Source organism: Delphinapterus leucas, chromosome 17, assembly GCF_059928025.1.
Source record: "Delphinapterus leucas isolate spDelLeu-1000000601 "Yukka" chromosome 17, BTC_Dleu_Yukka2, whole genome shotgun sequence".
NCBI classification, from domain to species: domain Eukaryota; kingdom Metazoa; phylum Chordata; class Mammalia; order Artiodactyla; family Monodontidae; genus Delphinapterus; species Delphinapterus leucas.
This window is the reverse complement of record NC_143145.1, coordinates 29,439,813-29,460,597: the sequence shown is the minus strand read 5'-3', so window position 1 is coordinate 29,460,597 and position 20,785 is coordinate 29,439,813. Positions and strand designations below refer to the sequence as shown.

The 20,785-nt window shown below is 39.2% G+C and overlaps 1 non-coding gene across 1 annotated transcript in view; it reads left to right on the top strand.

Moving 5' to 3' along the window:
- The window catches only part of LOC111180333 (uncharacterized), a 175,772-nt gene extending 158,402 nt beyond the window's left edge, over positions 1–17,370 (top strand). The window contains exon 5 of the transcript XR_016388359.1: positions 13,748–17,370. This is a non-coding gene — a transcript (uncharacterized LOC111180333). The remainder of the gene's footprint in view (positions 1–13,747) is intronic.
- Positions 17,371–20,785: the final 3,415 nt, after the last annotated feature.

The window sequence follows — 20,785 nt, the reverse complement described above, 5'->3', positions numbered from 1 at the left end:
ATCTCAAGTCACATTGTCAACTGTGAAATGAAAAGATAGTTAAGAAGCTTTTTTCATCAGTGCTGGAACATTTCTACCAAGAAAGGAATATATGCAGTGCATATATTTTCTCATAGTGTAAATCTAGTTTTTCTCATAGTGTAATTTCTATTGTTTGTTATTCTAATGGCAGTCCACAAATCAATAAGCCGGTACTGATACAGTGCCATGTCCCAGACTGCATACGGGGCTGGGTTCATTTCCTCCATAATCCCATCAATGTGAGACAGTTGCCATTGAGCTGCCATTTAAACTGCGCATACGCAGCAATAAGCCAGGCAAACAGGATCTTACAACAAGCAAGGAGAATCTCATGCTGGGAGATGAATGAGGACTTTGCCCTATGTTTAGGGATGCCTTATCATTGAACTAAAAGGAGAAGGAGACTAAAAGTAGGAAACAGCTAGAGCACAATGCAAAAAGTAAATACCAAGAACCTATGTTTTATAGGATGCACAGCACAAAGTGCCTCTCTCTTTCCTATAACTCTGAGCTACTGATTTCCTATCGTGCTATTTTTCAATTTAAAACATTGGACAGACAAAAAGTCAAAGGTTTATAATAAAAAACAGAAATTCTCAGATACTCTGCTAACTCTTCCTATTAAATCATATTTTAAAATTTCTGCTTCAGAAGTTTATCTACTACACAAAGACCTTAATGAATAATTAAGCAATAAAGGTTTGCCAGAAATGGTTTTTGGAAATGACTAGATTTTTAGGGGTTTTAATATAAAATGTGATGCTTTTGATTTCATGCTCTCTAGCAGAGAGCCCTCTATTCTTATTGTACTATTCTGAAAAAGATATTATGCTATTTTTTGTGTTTTAAGATAGAGCAATTAAGTTAAAATTCCCCAATACCACATTATTTTAAAGAATATACATGTAACAGATCTCTATGAGTTTAAATATTTTGAAGTCCTCAGACAACTTTGCTTCTTCTAGAGATTGAGTCCCAAAGTTCTAGAATAACATAACACTGTGGGATTTTAGGAACAGGAATGACAAAGATTTGAAAAGATTGCAACAATACAAAGAAATTTCTGAAGGTTCAGTTCGAATTCTATTTAGTAATTGAAAGAGAAGAAAGGAGGCCCCGATTTGAAGCTAAATTGTATGTTTCTTGATCTTTAAATTTTGTCTCATTCAAGATTTCCTGATTCTTTTTTTGTTTTGTTTCCTGGATCCCCTTGGACATAGCCTATACTCCCTTTCTCAGAATAATACTTTTAAAAGAATAAAATAAAATAGGGTTTATAACTAAAAACTAATATATATATGGTAGGTAGAGGATAGATAGATTGATTCGTGGCTAGAGGCCACGTACATGTCCCACTCTAAGTAAAATAAAATTCCCAATACAATAAAATTTCCAAAGGACTTATTAGGAACAAGGTGGCCCCTAGGAGCAGGGGCAGATACAGCATCTATTGTACACTTTCCCTTAGCAGCTGACAGTGTCAGGTCAGAGTCAGGCATTGCTGGAACTGAGAAGCTCATTTCTTAATGTGCCACAATCCTTTTATAATAGTGGCTTTTGCCTCAAGTTAGAAAGAATGTAAATAAATAATCTATACCCTTAAAAGAAAATATTTACAAACTTCTGGGTCCCTCCTGGGTCCCATGCTGAGACTATATACCCAAATTGTATAGTGAACAAAGTCAATTCAATCCTATTGCTGGAACAGCAAACAGCACCAGGAAAATAATTTGTCCCATCACTCCTCAAGTTAGGTCAAAGCCTTGATATATGGGACAATCTGATGCTTAGAGAATGACTGCAGCACTAGTTCTGTGTATAATATTTATTAATATTAGTTTAAAAGATAATTCCTCCATTTAGAATATAAGATTTTATTTATAGTGTTTCATATATTAACATTGATTTAAAGTAATCTAGAAAGAAGAATTTAAAGATATAAATCTTAGGGAACCAGTAAATCTAAGGTGTGGAAATATTCCTAATTTACATGCAATCTGGCCGTCTATTGTATGTTTGAATTTACAATACACTATCTCATTATTATTTATAATAATAAATATATAATCATTCCATTATTAACTATAATAATAATGATAGAAACTATATATTACTGCTATCACCATCACCGCCATCATTTTTACCATTACTTTTTATGAGCACTATGTACCAGGATTCTGCACCACCACATCTGCTGTGCTAAAAATTCAATCTTGTCCTTCAAGTTCTATAATGATGGGAATTCAGTACCTCCAGAGGCAGATGATTCTATCATTGTATAATCTTACTGTTGGAGATGTTTGATTAAAAGTTCAAAATTAAACTATAAATAAAATCTAAGTTCAGTCCTTCAAAATGTACTCTGGACCAGAATATAAGAAAAAAATTAATTCTATTTGAAAATAAAGGAAATTGCGCATTCTTTCTTGATCCACAGCTCATTTACTTAGGTTTAATGTCCAATATTTGTTTTTGAAGCCATTTAAAAGCTAACCCCTTATAATGATAGAACACATAATGCAAAATAATATGACAGTCAGGGGTTCTGTAGACTTGTTTTCCAGGAAAACTCCCATATTGAAAACACGCAGACTTTCACATGGCATTAAATCAATCATTAACACACAAAAAAATCACTGTTGCAACACATACCTCAAGATTAAAAGTGCTTATCTATGTTTATGGTTGTCAAGGAAACCTTTCCCTGATTTTCTAATGAAATACATTGCATGAGAGACAAATAGAATAAGCACCAAAGTATGAAATAAAATCCATACTTTAAAAAATGTGGTTTTTAAAATATTCATGAAAAATTAAAAAACTTAATGTTTTAACTTTAAACTCTCTCATATAAAGCATTCAAAAATCAGAATGACAACTTTAAAACTGGTATTCAGAATCTCATAGCACTCTTCACTAAGTAAAGCTAATGGAATTTTAAAGCCTAAAAACTTAAATTCTCAACCACAATTATTTACACTGTCTTAAACACTAAGAGAATACAAATGAAGTTGGAGGTAATTATGCCTGTAACTATTTTAAACTATAATAGAAAAGGTAGAGCTATACAACTGGCAGATCAAAATAATATTAGAGAAAGACTGTTTTGGGTTTTTTTTTTTTTTTTGCGGTACGCGGGCCTGTCATTGTTGCGGCCTCTCCCGTTGCGGAGCACAGGCTCCGGACGCGCAGGCTCAGCGGCCATGGCTCACGGGCCCAGCCACTCCGCGGCATGTGGGATCCCCCCGGACCGGGGCACGAGCCCATGTCCCCTGCATCGGCAGGCGGACTCTCAACCACTGCACCACCAGGGAAGCCCTATCCATCTTTAAATTAATACCTTTTGAGAAAAATTCTTTCACTAGTTTGAATCTGCATAACCCTGCATAATCTCACTTAAAACGTCACCATCATGTCTCCATACTGACTACGCAAATAGTCTTTAAAAACACAATCTTTCGGGCTTTCTTGGTGGCGCAGTGGTTGCGAGTCCGCCTGCCGATGCAGTGGACACAGGTTTGTACCCCGGTTTGGGAAGATCCCACATGCCACGGAGCGGCTGGGCACGTGAGCCATGACCGCTGAGCCTGCGCGTCCGGAGCCTGTGCTCCACAACGGGAGAGGCCGCAACAGTGAGAGGCCCGCGTACCGCAAAAAATAATAATAATAATAATTGTAACAATGAAGTAAACGTTTATGACCAATTAGATGCATGTGGAAAAGGGGGAAAAACTGTGACTAAATTTAAGGTTTGTAGCTTGGGAGACTGGATAAATATACAAGTGACATTAACTGGAATAGGAGGTGTGAGAGATAAGAAGATTGGGGACAAATACGTTAGTTTCTGTTTTAGAGTATAGAATTTGAGATATCTTCAGGATATCTAGGTGGAGATTCCCAAAAGTCATTGAGAAACTGAGCCCTGGCACACAAGAAAGGGTATGTGGGACAGGGTGTGCATTGGTCTCAATGTGCAATATAACTCACAAACATACTATTTCTTCATAGAAACACAATGTATCAAAAAAGTTGAGTTGTTTTAGAATCTTATTAACATGACAAGCAGAATTGTGCTAATACTCTCTCATTCCTGCCTCTCGTAGGAAACTTTACCTAAACCAAGAAATATGTGTACTATCTCTGATCAGCCCATTATATGCATTTACCCCTTGAATTACCTTGATGTTTATGAACATGTTTGTCTTTACTAGCTCTGTCTATGCTATTATCAACTAGCACAAAATCTCTTCCCCCCCAAGAAATTAAATTCTGCTTATTTTTTCCTCTAAGGAAATGGTTCCAAATGAATATTTTGTCCACCAAGGTGCTTGACATGCTTTTCACAGGAACTAGTACAGCCCACAGTGTGTGGGTTCTTAGTAGCTGCTGGTGGCCATCCTATGTTGCTGTTATTCAGGCCAGAAAAGTGACTTATCATTTGTTTCCTTATATTACTTACAAGGGGCCCCAATGTTGTGGCTGAGAGCAGGTGCCCTACTGTGTTTCTGATGAGTTTTATCAAAAAGAGTATAATTCTGCTAGCCTCAATTAGAGACAGACCTGTTCCTTGCTTCTCTCTTCTCTGATCTGAAGAAGGACTTGAAAAGAGGTGACTCACATAGTTCTTATCTTCAGCTATCTCTGCCATCTATCAATGTTAGTTAGAGAGAACAGTTAAAAACAAAGCAAAACAAAACAAACTCCAGAATGTTATAGCATGTTAGAATTTGCAAATTCCTTTCTATCATAAACAGAGTCTATAACTGACCATATAAGAGAGAACCGTAAACTCAGAAACATCAGGCCAGTTCAACTCGCTGCCATCTTTTTATTTGGGAAGGACAGCTTATTTCTAGTAAATTTGAACTTGACTCTCTTTGGGTTGGATGTGAGCTCTCCAGTGTACCACAGTCCCCACCAATCCCTGTTTTCTAATACCTGGCTGCATCACATATTTAATTTGGAAGTGCAAACAAAGCTCTAATTCTGGAACTACTTGTCTTAATTGGTGTCATTTAAACAATGGTGACAGAATAAATCCCATATTTAAGTTTACCTTTGCCCAGGCAAAAATTAAATGCACAGAACTTAGCATAGTATCTAGCACAGAGTAGTCCATCCAATACTAATTTTTTGAATGAGTGAATTTATTTGACTCTTAGATAGCCTTCAGGTCTGGATGAACTTTTTTTGGTTCAGCCAAATTTGCACAGAAGATATCAGAGCCTGTAGATTTTTCTAACATCTTTGGTAGGTATTGAACCTAGCTAGCCCTGTCTTTGAAACTTACACTGTATTTTTTATATTTAAGAAACCTCCTGTGAAGTGAGGAACATAACATGTGATGTGTCCAAATATTCACTCTTTATCTGTAAAGTTCTAGTATATATTTTCTCATTGAATTCTAGCAAAACCATGTTGAGTATGTATTAATGTACCTGTTTTATATTGGATGAAATTGAAGTTCAGAGATATTGAGGAATTTTCTCACAGCTCACGCAATCACTAAATAGCCAAATAGGACTTCAAACTTAGACAGGTCTTTTGTTTTCTTTCCCCAAGGACGGTTATGCTCCTTTTGTTTTTCTGATTAATTAGAATAGTTGTGTCCAGCCTCTTTGATAAGAGGACACATCCTAAATGTTACCTGACCTGTTAGGGTAGACTTGAGGATGCGGGTAAAGGCAGATCTATCCATCCATCCACTCTATAACTCACCCTTCCACGTACCCATCACAGACAAGGTGATGAGAATTCCTCTCCTGATTTCCACTTCTCTCAGCCTTCATGTTTTTGGACTTCTTCCCTGTTTTTCAGATTCTGAAGAAAGTTTTAACCACTTGCCCCTGTACTAGACAAGTTTATACTATGAGGGAGGTTGTGAAAGGGAGCAAAGATGTAGTTTGTTCCAGGCTCTGTCTTTTCTAGGACTATCTCTGGACCTCTCATAGAAAATAACTAATGTCAAAAGAAAATATTGAAAAAACAGAAGTGTTTCAACTACCTGGTTTTAAATTACTCAGAAGGATTGGAATTCAACCATATTACAGGATAAGCTAGTGTTGCAATATTTAGTTGAAAGCCTGGATCACATACACATGTAAATGTGAATTCAGTCCCACAGTTGTCTCTACCATTAAGGGTTCCTTTTAGGGCACTGGTGTTGCCCATTAAGAAAATCCCGTTCATAAGAAGGAAGGTGGTAACTCAAAATGTATCTGTTAAAAAAATATTTTGGACCAATTTTACTACGTTAATTCTTTCTTACAGATTACAGTAATATACCAAATTGAACTCCATAGTCAATGTTTCCACACTCAAAGAACTGATTTGGATCCATTAGCTCTGTTCTAACCTTTTAGCTATATAATTTCTCAACTGGATCGTAGGTGGGTGCCTAAATACTCCTTCAGGTCTAATGAATGGTCTTTTAGACCATTCTTAAATGCAACTGGTTTCCATACATTTAGACTAATACCTCAAAAACTAGAGAGTAAAAATAATGAATGCTGAGAATTGGATTCTTAAAAAAGAACTTGAAAGTCCATGCTAGGTTATTTTAGGTGTATCTGCTGGTAACAGAGAAGAGGGTACAGAGGGCTATTGGGCATGCAAGCCTTCCTAAAATGGAGTTTATTAAGCCACATTCATGACTATTAAAGTTACGGTGACAGGGTTTATTGATGGGGTCTCTTTAGAAATTATGTGAAACTGTGCAGTCTATTTAGCAAAATCTCATAGAATATTCTTAAAAATGAGATAAAGACTGAATCTGAAGAAAAAGTACAGTTGGTACAGCAACTGTGATGAAAATATGAACACTGAAGCTTTTCTCTCAGTCTCTCAACTCAGATGCATTTAACCACAGGCCATGTTTTCCCAGGATAATTTCCTACTAGGTCCCAGAGGGGCAGCCTTGCAGCATTTAGTTATCATTGCTTCAAACACTTCATCAAATGTAGAGAGACAAGATTTGATCATTTAAAACCATATATATTTGGTTGTAGTAATATATATAATTGTATTATATAATTTTATATATATGTATATATATCATCATATATATATATCATAAAGCAAGCTTATTTGTCAAAATATCTCTGCTTTATTTTGATTTTTCACCAGAACATACTATCTGAACCATACATATATCAATATGACTTTGCTTCTGTTCTATTAGAGAAGGGTACTCTTGAGCCAAAGCCTCCAGTACATAAAATGAACCCTGCTTTAATTCTCCCCAGATCCTCACAAAAAGAACCTTCCTTTAAACAGACTGATCTATTTCATGAAGTCAAATTTTCCAAAGAACTGTGGTCAGTACTTTACAACCAGTGTTTCGTTTAATCTTCACAAAAATCCATTAAGTATCATGCCATTCAAAAATGTTGGAAGTATGGCACAGAGAGATCTAAACAGTTTGTATCAAGAAATAAAGGGCAGAGTTTTATTAACAACATTCAAAGTAAACCATGTACTTTTAACCATGAAGCTGTAGCGACTTCTTAGAAGAAGTTTAGACTGTGTGTGAGAAACGGTGAAGCCCCTTGAACATCCCCACAGGGAAATGCAAGAACAGCAGCTAAGACTGCAGCACAAGAAGAAAATTCTTTAGAGAGGCTTCTGGTTGGGTAACCAGATGTTAGATGTGACTCTTCTTGTAGTCTTGGAACGCTGGCCAACCTCCAGACACCATGAGCAATAAGCACCTGACCATCTATGCATGAGCTGCCGAGAGACTCTGACTCCAATTTTGTGATGCTGAGCCCAGAGCTCATCTCCAGGATATATAAAGGGGAAGCGTGTGATAAAGTTGGTTTCAAGAGCCATGGAGATGATTTCCTTAGAGGAGAGTTGTGAGATTGTTGCCAGACTTCACTGCCACTGCCCGCCTCAAGCCGTATGAGGGTGATTTCAAAGGAGCCACTCTAAGACTTAGCAACAGATCTCCAGAAAAATCAAAGTCTAAATATGGGAGGCTGGCCAGGGATACACAGTCTGCAGTAAAATGGGCTTCCGTTGGAGCTGTCTACACTTCCCTAACAAGGTGACTGATGTGGACCCTATGACAGGAGCAGGGCTTGAATATCCTGTAAACTCCCAGGGGGATACGTTGATCCCAGGTACAATACAGAGCAGCCAGCCTGTGGAGGAATTGCCTACATCAAGAGAACTGCTGGAGAGACCCCCAGAGGAGGAGAACACGTCCAAATACTCACTGAAGCACCAATTAAAAAAGAATGATTAGGTAGCTGGCATCCTGGAAGGCATAAGTGATGGATGAAAGTATACTTATCCAAAGCTCCCTCTCCTTTTCTCCTCCATGCTGCAGCCCTTCCCTTCCCTTCCAGCCTTTGATATAGAATTATGAATGAGAGCAGAAAGCAACCAGGCAGTCTTGGGAAAAGGTGGAGAAGCAGCTAACCATGCCCTCTCCTCCACTGCAGGTCACTAGCCAGAGTTGAGCCCAACAGGTGGGTTGGCATGGAGTGTAGAAGTTTTAAATTGAAGGAAGGTTTGAAATTCTAACATTAGGTTAGATCGGACAGTTTATTATCTTAAAAATTAAGACTCTTCATGTTACACTTTAGAACTAGCATGGAAGCCATGGAACCTATTTAAATTTCATTCAAGAGCAGGAGAAAAACAAGCCAATAGAGTAGGTTTGCAGATGCAGTGGTATGGAAAAAGGAAACTGATAAAATGCACCCCCTAAAAATGATAGCTTATTTAAGAAACTGGCTAGAATTAGAGCAAATCCTTAGTCAATCCTTTTTATACTGAGACTCCAGTTCTGCTCTTGGTCACCTGACCAGTTCCACCACCACTAGATTTGGTTCTTGACTTTGCCTAGCTCCTTCCCTTGTACTCTATATTCCTTTATATATCCCTGAGTCTCAGATTTGGTTTTTTTGGCTCACTGTCTGTCCTTGAACACAACCGCTACCCCCACCCCAATGCCTCTGCTGCCTGCTTCCATTCATTTCAGGGTTTAAGGTGAACTCCAAAATCAAATCCATTATTCCCATTATTGACCCATATTTGGGGGTGAGCTGAGTTCCTGGTCTCAACTCCTTCAGTTTTCCTCTGTCCCAGAGAATTCATTAATTGGACTGTTCCCAGCCATGATCAGACAAATGGCATTCAAGTAATAAATACAAACCGGCCCAATCAGCACAATAACCTGCTCACCCTCCCATCAATGGGGGATATGTATAATTGCTTCAGAATCATTTTCTAATACATTTTCCCACTTGGTTTTCTTATTAGTGTATTATTTCATTTATTCTATGAGAAGAGTTCCCTGTGCACCTTTTTTTATTTTATTTTTTTTTTTGCGGTACACGGGCCTCTCACTGTTGTGGCCTCTCCCGTTGCGGAGCACAGGCTCCGGACGCGCAGGCTCAGCGGCCATGGCTCACAGGCCCAGCCGCTCCGCGGCATGTGGGATCTTCCCAGACCGGGGCACGAACCCACGTCCCCTGCATCGGCAGGCGGACTCTCAACCACTGCGCCACCAGGGAAGCCCCCTGTGCACCTTTAGATAAACAAATATTTACCACTTACTTAGCCCGGGCAGTAGGCTAATACCTTTTATATAATCAATTCTAATCCTCACCATACCATCTTGTTCAAGTAGGTATTATTTTATCTTCCATGCAGATAAGGACATTAGCTCACAGAGTTTTAATGGCTGGCCCAAGAATGACACAATTAGAACTCAACTCCATATTTTTCTGCTCCAGAAAGAACTAGAATTTGGCAAAATCATGATTTAGAAATAATGTGGTACAGATGTTGGGAGGATCATAGTCAAGTTCCAAAAGGCATATTTAGGGATTCATGAAGAATACTTCAAAATATTAACTGAGGAATTAGATGGATAAAGACAGACAGAGGGAGAGAGGTTGGCTCTGGCTAAGAGCCCAGCAGTAGAAACAGCCAGACACTATAAATTAAAGCCAACACTTGGACTTGTCCCTGACTGTGGACAAATATCCATGTGGAGCAGCATGAGAGGGATGGAGTCCGCTTAACCTGATGCCTGTGTTGTTCTACTGGCACTAGTTGGAACTTCAAGATTCGTTCTCTAACAGAGCATAGCAGGGCACACAGTCAAAGGTGCCCACTCCAAACTCAAACTGAGTGCTTCTAAGTGATAGATGAAGGGAGCGTTGAAGGCAGATAAGAAGCAGGGCTTTGCTTTCTTCTCACAGGCTTCTTGCTATTTCAACCATGTGATTGCACTCCACTTCGGAGCCTAGCTGGGGAGAACCATACTGGTCATTGTATGTTAACAGAGAATTTCATAGAATACGTGAACTTTCTCAGTGTTACATGTGATGTTTCTCTATGGTACCCACAGTGGGTGTTCACTGAGAATAACATTTTCTGCTCCAGCTGCAATCATGAGAGAGTGTGGTGTGGGCAGGAAAGGACATTCAGGAGTCCAGTGATAAATTTGCAAGTTGTTTCAGTGGCTACCAAACATTTGTGATCCTGGATATAAATCCTGTAACAACAAATCTCTTTACCCATGATCTTTATAATCAGTGACAGCTGTAACTCAGTACTGTATTTCAGATATGAATTCAAAAAGTATTAATAAGGCACATGAGCCATGCACTAGGTACAGAAATGAACGAAATAGACACAAATCTTGAACTTCACCGTCAGCTTTCTGGCTACCAAATAAAATTCAGCAGGATACTAGTCCACTATAGATTTTGCTTGGTAATAATATTAATAGTAAAATTTACAATTACATTTGAGCAACACAATAAAATAGTACTGGATCATAGCCCAAAGTATAAAGTAAATATCTATAGTCTATGTTGATATAAATAAATGATTGAATAAATAAATAAGTGGGGGTGAGTAGACAAATCTCCCATGAAGAAGAATTCCAAATAAATTATGTCAATACTCCACCCTCAAGGACATGGAACGTAACACCCAACTACTTAAGTATGGGCTGCTCGTAGTGACTTCCTTCCGAAGAACACAGTATGGAAAGGGGATAAAAAAGAGTAACTTTACAGTGGCAAAACCTGACAAACACTACATCAGCCAGGTGGTCGAGGTTAACACCAACAGGGATGAGTCGTGTTGATAGTATGTACCCTTGCTATGAGGTGATGAAGATGACACTTCACCTCTTCAGGCTTCCTCCCCGAAACACATAACCGCAATCTAATTATAACAAATCCCAGTTGAGGGACATTCTGCAAAATACTCACCCAGTCCTTCCTAAAGCTGTCAAGGTCATCAAAAATAAGCAAAGTCTGAGAACTGTCACAGTCAAAAGGAGTCTAAAGAGTCATAATGGCTAAATGTTATGCAGTACCATGGGGTGAGATCCTAGAACAAGGAACAAGGAAAAGGACATTACATAACAACTAAGAAAATATTAATAAAATGCGAACTTTAGTTAATAATAATGTATTGGCTCATTAATTGTAATAAATGTACCACACCTGTGTAAGATTTAATACTAGAAGAAACTGGGTGGAGGTATATGAGAACTCTATGTACTATCTTCACAGTTTTTTTAGTAAATCTAAAACTATTCTAAAATAAGTAGTTTATTTAAAAAAATAATTACTTTGAACTCTCTTTATAGTTTCCAAGTTACTTTCATATTCATTAACTTACTTTAACTTCATAAATTCAATGAAGAATTGATCCCTCCATTGTGCCAAGTACTCTTCTAGACACACAGAAACACAGTCCCTAATCCAAAGAGTGTATAATCTAGCATTGAATGTGGATAGGAGGACTGGCCTGGCTAGTGTTATAAATGCCCATTTTACAGGGAACTCGAAACAGTGGCTTAGAGATGCTGAGATTTGCCAAAACTACATAGCTTTTAAGAGTCAGAGCAAGAGCTCAGTAGTAGATGTTACAACTATAAATGTATTTCTTTCCCCATTAAAATAAATTTATAACTGGGGGAAATACTGTTTTACCTGAGAGGCTCCATCATAACATGGATTTCTAAGACCATGTTAGCATGGGTGCCAGTTGGTAAAGGCAAGTTTTTTATTTTGTGTCATTGCCCCCTGGGGAGTTGAGTATGGTCTCTCAGGTTCAGACTTCGTACAGTTCTTTTCACTGAAACTTCTTAATTGACGTGAAACAAAAAGACTTGAATTTAGTACATACTCTATGGTCTGTGTATATCAATCCTTTCATCAAATGACATTTCTATCGAGTTGAATTCAGATATGCTCTGGAATTCATTTACTTCAAAAGTCCAAGTGCGGGCTTCCCTGGTGGCGCAGTGGTTGGGAGTCCGCCTGCCGATGCGGGGGACGCGGGTTCGTGCCCCGGTCCGGGAGGATCCCACGTGCCGCGGAGTGGCTGGGCCCGTGAGCCATGGCCGCTGAGCCTGCGTGTCCGGAGCCTGTGCTCCATAACGGGAGAGGCCACAGCAGTGAGAGGCCCGCGTCCCGCAAAAAAAAAAAAAAAAAGTCCAAGTGCTTAACTTCCAAGTGTTTGTTTTCAATGATGGAAGAACAGAGTAACATAATGGAAATATCACTGGCTTGGAATTAGAAGACATAGATTCAAATTCCAGCTCTAACATTGGCTACTTTCATTATTTTGATCAAGTTAATATCCTTTCTCAGTAATAATTTCTTCCATCTATTAAATGGGAATAATATCATTTACTTAGAGGTGTTTAAAGTATTAAATAAATGTACATGTGTGACATTCCAAGTACAAAACCTGATACACAGTAGGGGTTCAATAAGCCTTAGTACTGGAAACTTGCTAGGGAATGAGTTGCATGATCCAGGGTGAGGGAGGGAAGAAAAACAAGAGGAATGGGATAAAGATAAGAAGGTCTACATTATAGAATTGTCCAGAAGAAATGCTCATCAGACATGTAGAACACAACTATGTTTTCCCTCCTCCTGCCCAAACTGAGATCTCCTGCTATGTCACAAAAGTGAGCTAACAAGATAATTTTAATTGGCACGGATCTCTTGACAAGTGTTGGGATTCTCTGAACACTTGAGGCCCAGAAGATAATCCAGAGTGCTTGAACATATTTCTGTCAGAACAAGAGCGAGTAATTTCTTCCTCATGCCTGACATCTTGGCAAATTGCATAATCCATTGTGCTAATCTAGAGGATGAGCCTTTTGAATAATAACTCTTGTTCTCATGACAGTTCAATACAACTACATCCAAAAGTAGTATCAGAAGGTTGTATAAGTGCTTCCTTTAAGTTAAATGTAATTAAATCCCAGACTTTCTACATTATAAATGGTGTTTCTTGATGTTCCTTAAAACTAAAATATACAGAGAATAAAATCCCATGTACCTGGTCTTGTGGTGAAGGCCCCTAAACATTGTCTCTGCAGCCTCCAGCTTCTCCCATCTTCTTCACTGTGAGGGAGATGGTCAGCAATGGGAGACGACTTGGAGGGCATCCCTCTCCTTGAAGAGGATGGGAAAGAGGGCCTCCAAAGGCCTTTTCCTTGCCTCTGATTCCCTGATCCCTGGCACTTTTCCCTTTAATACATTCTTCTGACCTTTAGCACCTGCTGCATAATGTTTGGACTCTGAAATTTTACTACCCATTTTTCTGTTTGGAAGTTGCTGTATTTAGTTTAAATGTTGAATGTATTCTCTGTATGCAAATTCTAGAGCTCTAGGCCATGAACATTTTCAAAATAAATCATCTCGATAATAAACGTGAATAATTTCCATTGTAGGTAATGATCTGTGTGGCTGAGGGCTGCCAAGTTGAGCCCCAGATCAACCTTCAGAACTGTTTTGAAGACCTAATATGTACAGTGGCATTACTGGTACTGATCCCAGCCATATGAGGTCAGTGTTTCAATTTTCCTTGTCAGCAGCTTCTTTGGCAGGACAAAGTATGCAAGGTTTGCCAAAGCTAACATATCAGGTAGCTGGGCCTCCAAACAGATGTGTTCCCATTTCCTGTTCTTCTCTCTTTGTCTTTCATTGGCAATTTCTATATGTGTACCAAGCCAAATTATTATACTTACTTGGATGTGCTCAAAACCCATTGTAGTCCTTGGCCATATGTGACTGAACTTGAGAGTGGAATCTGGCCCATAGTTTGAAGTGGTTGGAAAAATTTAAGGCTCCTTACCCTATGCCTGAATTATCAGTTTAATCTTTTCTAGTGTTATCAGGGAAGCTGAGAGTCAGGGGAGAAAAGGTAGTGGAAATGAGCATTACCTGAACTACCTAAAGTTTTACAAAGACCTAGATTCATGATATCTAAAGTTTTAGTCCATGCACCAGCTAAATGGCTGCATCAAAATTACCTGATATGGGGCTTCCCTGGTGGTGCAGTGGTTGACAGTCCACCTGCCGATGCAGGGCACACGGGTTCGTGCCCCGGTCCGGGAAGATCCCACATACCGCGGAGCGGCTGGGTCTGTGAGCCATGGCTGCTGAGCCTGCGCGTCCGGAGCCTGTGCTCCACAACGGGAGAGGCCACAAGAGTGAGAGGTCTGCATACCGCAAAAAAAAAAAAAAAAATTACCTGATACGGTTGCTAACAACACTAATTTCCTGACCCTTCAGCAAACCTACAGAATCAGATTTTCCAGTGATGGGACCCTGGAATCTGTACATTATTTAACCTTTAGATTATCAGCCAGGTTTAGGATTCGCTGAGAAGGTTCTCTTTGACCCAAACCATTCCTAAGATGTCTAAACCTGGCTTAGGTTATCACTGATCTGGATCTTTCCCAGGGCTCAGTTTTGATCTATAGCAGGGTTATAGCACCACAGTAGATCTTTAAATCTTCCCAGTTTGTCCCAGGACTAGCGTCAACTCCTGGAGAAGACAAAGGCCTAAATGGGAAATGGAACAACTCATCACTGAGCACCTGTTACCTACCAGGTTCTATTTGAGGGTTTTCCATGTGTAACATGGGAAAATATCATTTGTGATTTATAATTCTCTTCTACTTTCTGAAGAAGATACACCCCAGTGACTGGAGAGCCCCTTGTATACAGAAAAATAGAAAGAAAGAAAGAAAATAAAACGATGCGTGGGGGACAGATGTTTGAAGGGAATAGAAAAAAGTTAAATTGAACTGCATGAGAAGGAGTGAAAGGGAGTGAGACGGGAGCATCAGATCCAGGAGGGGAGAGACTGTAGCCTGGCAGGTTAGGCCCTGGAGGATAAGAGGAGAGAGAGAGATCTGAGACTGAGAACTGGTCTATGTATAATTAGAATATAGACTAAGCTGCTCTAACAAGAAGACCTCAAAATATAATGGCTTAAATGAGGTGGTTTATTTTGCTACCACTTAATAGTTCAGGTATGAATAGTTGTAGTTTCTAAGGTGGTTTGGGTTGTCAGTATTCTTTAGGTCACAGGAAATAGGAAAGAGAGTCCAAGACAAGCAGCTTTAACTCTGAGAAGATGACCCAGGTATTGCACATATCATTGCTGTTCATACCCCACGGGCTTGGCTTGGTTACTTAGTCACACCTGGATGCAAGTGAGGCCAAAATTATGCAATCTCTAGCTGGGCAGCTGTGTTCTCAACTAAAAGTTGGAGGCTTCTGTTGCTAAAAGGAAGAAGGGATGTATGGATATAATGTTACAGTTAGCAGTCTCTACCTACTCAGCAAAAGATAACTAGTAACTGCGAGTTTTCGAGTGACATGCTACGTCCTGTACCACATGAATGCCCACCTCAACTGTACCCCCAAATCTTTAGTAAAATACACACTGTTCACTGACATTTGGAGTGGTTTCTCTCTAGTGAATGTAAAGAGTGAAGTTTTGCTTCACAGTTGGCACACTGGTGAAAACAAGATTCCACCCAGGGAGAGAGACAAATGAGTTGCATATGTATCATCTGGAATGGTCTACACAACAGCCCCATCAAGGAGCTATCACCACCTCTTTATTAGAAGAGAAAATAGAGGCTCAAAATGTAAAAAAAAGGCAACTGGTAGCCCCACGCCTAGGAAGTGGCAAAGTCAGGATTCCACAGCTGCATGCCTGATTCCAAAGCCCTCCCACCACGGCAATGTGCTCATTCTGCTTGCTCCAGACTCTACCTCCTGAGCAAAGGCAGGAAGCCTCACTGGGCCCAAGGATGCGGGTTATTTCACTCTGCTCCTTTGTACATCTAATCTCCCTTTGTGTTTTCCCCGAAAACAAAAGAATTAAGAATTAAGAATCCATTAATTACGAATTAAGAATCCATTAATTCTTACCTTTGTTTAATGTAGTGTTTCCAAAACTTTTTTGACCACAGAAGTCTTAAGAAAAAAAAAAACACTATTAATATCCTACCCCTCACTCCCAACCTACCATATATTTTTTATTTAATGATCAAGGGATCTTTTTTAAAGCATAAATCAAATTATGTCACACACACACACACACACACACACACTCAAATATCTCCAGTGGCTTCACATCAACTCAGCATGGAAATCAGAGTTCTGACCGAGGTCCACAAAGTCCTACACAATCTGGTCTCTCGCCTCCACCAACACCAGCTTCACATATGCCTCCCTGGGCCACACTGACCACCTTGTCTCTGGAATATGTCAACCACTCTTTTGCCTTAGCACCCTTCCCATTGCTATTCTTCTGCCTGCGCTGCTCTTCCCCAGATATTTCTATGCCTTTCACATTCACCCTGTTCTGATTGCTACTCAGGTATCACTTTCTCAGAAAGTTTTTACCTTTCTATTAATATATAAAACATCGCAGCTAAAACAATAAGCTCCTTCTCTGTCCTTCAGACTCTTACCTCATCTTATTTTTTTTGCTACATGAAAATGTAGAATTATTTGTTTGTTTGCTTATTTCACCTCTGCCCTACTAGATGTGAGCATAGATCTTTTCTGTTTTGTTTGCATCTTTACCCCCCGTAACTATCCCTGACACATAGCAGGTGCTCAATAAATAAAGACTTAATGAATGAATATCCCATCAGATCAGCATCTAATGGAATACATTCAGGAATTGTTGGTTCTCATAATGCAAAACAGCCGATAGATTTGATTAAGTCAAACAACCAACTAAATTCAAACAAGCAAGAAAAGAAGAATTCATAAAACTAGTTATTTAGTTAATAAAAAACAATCCAGAAAAAAATCTATTGGCTAATCTTTTTTACTATGTGAAGAACTGTTTCACAAGAAGAGCTTTGGGCTTCCATGGTGGCGCAGTGGTTGAGAGCCCGACTGCCGATGCAGGGGACACGGGTTCGTGCCCCGGTCTGGGAAGATCCCACATGCCGCGGAGCGGCTGGGCCCGTGAGCCATGGACGCTGAGCCTGCACGTCCGGAGCCTGTTGCTCCGCAACGGGAGAGGCCACAACAGTGAGAGGCCTGTGTACCGCAAAAAAAAAAAAAGAGCTTTAATCTCTTTTTGCTGAGATAGATGAGGTTCTAATTCCTTAGAGGGTTTGTTTTCCTGCTTTTTTTATAGCTGGGAATTTTTCTGCTCACAAAACCTACCTAAAGTCTGTGAATTACAAGCTGCCTTGATCTCCACTGGAGAATATTCAAAGATTCCAAGACCTTCAGTAAGGAAAGATGCTAAGTACTCTTCTGGCAACCAAAATCTACTAAGTAGGTAAAATGTTGAATTTTGTTATGTTGTCATTTAAGAGGTCTTGCATCAAGAAATCAGTGGTACGATTTCACATTATTTGAATTATGATTCCAACGATCTTATTGTGAACTCAGAGTTCAACTATTATAACCCTTGAAAAATCAGAGAAAAGCAATTTAAAAAAGATGTGTTTCCTTGAATACGCCACAAATTGAGAATGGAGTATTATTCACAGCCATCATCAACACAGTAGGAAATAATTATCTTAACTTCAAAAGTGTCACTCACTATCACTGAAAAGTTACCTGCTTAAAAGACAAAATAAAGAAACCAGCATTGACAGTTACTACTAAATTCCTCCCCCAGAAAGCTCTAATTTCTAGCTGCCACTAAAAAAGAAAAACGATTACCATACTCTCTTTCTTGCTTGGTAATAGTTTAGAAGTTGATTTTTCAGACAGCTTAGGAAAAATTTGATGAAAAGCCTCATTTTTCATAATTATGTAAACTGTACATAGTGAGCAGAAAAGAGAAAAATCTTTTATGTGTGAGAATGTCAGCAGCAGCAGAAGCCTAGGTATGGATGAATGACTTGGATGGATTTGAATCCCAATCAGTCTAAGGACAGGAGAATAAAAAGGTTAAGAGGGAATAGAATAAAGCAACAAGATGCTAATTTGGAAGTTTCAAATGAGACCCAGAGAAAGGCTATAAAATAACAATGGCTTACAGTGGGCCAGGCTCTGTTCTAAGAACTTTTCATATTATAAAACTCATGATAAAGACATGAGGCAGGAACTTCTATAAAGCCCATTCTTTAGGTGAGGAAACTGAGGCACAAAAAGGCCAAGTAACTTGTTCAATGTCTCACAGCTATTGTCATGGGTTTCAGATTCCAATTTAAGCCCAGGCATTCTGGTTTAGAGTGCAGGCCAAAGATGTTGCATAAAATACTGAGATAGCTCTAGAGGCTGACCATATGCAGAGATTTGCAGGAAACAGCCAGCCAGAAGCTGGTTTTACAACACTAAAAAAATCTTATTTACAAAAGGGTGATGAAAGAGAGTGCAGGTGAGAAAGAGGATTTTGTGAGGAAGTTTCTTTGGCAAAATCCATCTTTTGAGCCCCAGCCCCTCTTCCTTCAATAAGATTGATGGGTGGCTCCAGCCCCCTCAAAACAAGTCTCGGGATTGAGAGACGGTTGGGGAGAGGGGTTCAACAAGAACACTCAGAGAGCCATTGTTATTAGGGACACAGTGGACTGAGATCTGACCTTTGTCTCTAGAAATCTGGAAGGCAGCAGAAATAGGCCCAGGACCTGCTTTGATAGTGGGACAAAGGCAAGTTTCTGCAGCTTATTGAAAGTTACTATACTCCTCTCTTAAGGTGGGTCAAAGAATGTGTGATTTTCTTTTCTGTGAAACAGAATGGAGACAGAATTGACTTGGAAAATATATAAATCTGTGTCTGTTTTGTTCATGCTGTTTTCCTAGTACTTAGAATTGTGCTTGTCCTAGTGGCTAGGGCAGATTGTTCAATAAGTATTTACTAATTTTATAAATTATTATTATTTTATTATAAAATATTATTTTATAAATTGTCATGATGAAAGAGGGAGAGAGAATGAGAAGGAAGGGAATGGTCCATTTTGACATCCTAACATTCCTTGCCCTTTCCTGTGGTGGAAGACCCAGGTTTTCTTTTAGAAATCTATCCCTCTTCCATGACTTGCAGTGTTCCTTGATGTTTCACTTAGGGAGCTAAGGATAGATGTGTGACCCAAATTAAGCAAGTCAGACTCTGGTTACTGGTATTAGGATTGTTAAAATAAAATATTGCATGGGACATACTAAAAATTATTGGTTGTTTATCTGAAATTCAAATTTAACTTTGTGTCCAGTGTTTTTATTTGCTAAGTCTGGCAACCCTACCTGTAATTTTAGTCATGGTTACTTGGCACAGATAGAAGCCTGATGGAGTCCAGCTACTCCAGTATCCATTAGTTTTTGCCTCCAAGGTTCCCTAGCACTACCCAGGCTCTGTCCTGCCTCAAATCTGGTTATTTAGTTATTCCTCCAATTCTTTGTCTATCCCTACTCTTATAGCCTTCCAATATATTTAATTTTTTCCTTACCTTTTTTTGTATCAGATATCTAAAGTTGTTTTTTATAGTTTGCAGCAAAAAATCCTGGTTGAAATATCACCAGATATCACCAGCAGAGACACATTGGTGGTCCCATGCTGGAAACAGCCAGGTTTTTTGGCCCCCAAAGAATCTTTAAACTGAATTTATTGCCACTAGGATCTAAGATAGGGATGTTTATATTAAAAAGTGGAGACTTCTGGCTTCTCCAAAACCTCCAGTCTGGCAATATGGGGCTGCGATCCTACATGGTAACAACTGTCTGGATTGGACTAGTTGTTCGCCTTAAACAGATCATGTGCTTATTTATTTATATTATCTGTCAGGCCCTGAGGGTATTTGAGTATGTGATCCATGATATTTATAGTGCCCTCATGTTCCTTGGTTTTTTATTGCTTGCCTGATTCAGTTCAGTTTAACTCAGTAAATCTTTTAACACCTAAAGTCGTTGGCACTAAGGAGAGTGAAATAAGTTATGGTCCAGACCATCAAAGAACTTCTTAGTCTAATGAGGGCTACAGACACTTCAAAGGAGAATTTCATATGTAAGATAGTGAAAGAAATAATAGAGGCAAGTACAGAGTGGTATGAGAACCCATAGAGAGCATCTTATTCAACCTGGATTACCACGGAAGGTTCTGGAGAAGATGATGCCTCACTGAGTTTAGAAGGATAGAGGAGAAAAGAATTCCTGACAGAAGAGCAGGTTTAATAAAAGGAAGAAGACATGAAACACCAGGTAGACTATGAATAAGTGCAAGGGCTTTGTTTTGTTTTTTAACAATCGGCAATTTCTCATGCCACAGCCCTATTTTAACCTCTGGCAATCTCTAACTCCTGTTAGACTAAACTTTAGCCCCAATTTCTATCTTTACTCCTTGCTTATAGGTGTTTCCTCAACCTTGACCCACTCTAGGATGTACTTGTTTCTACCAGTGTTGATTTTCCATTCTGTCTTTGTAGTCACCCTCCAGAGAAGTGTGAGTCCCCTCCTTAAAGAAAAAGTTCATGATGCCACTTCCAGGCCAATGGCTTTTCAGA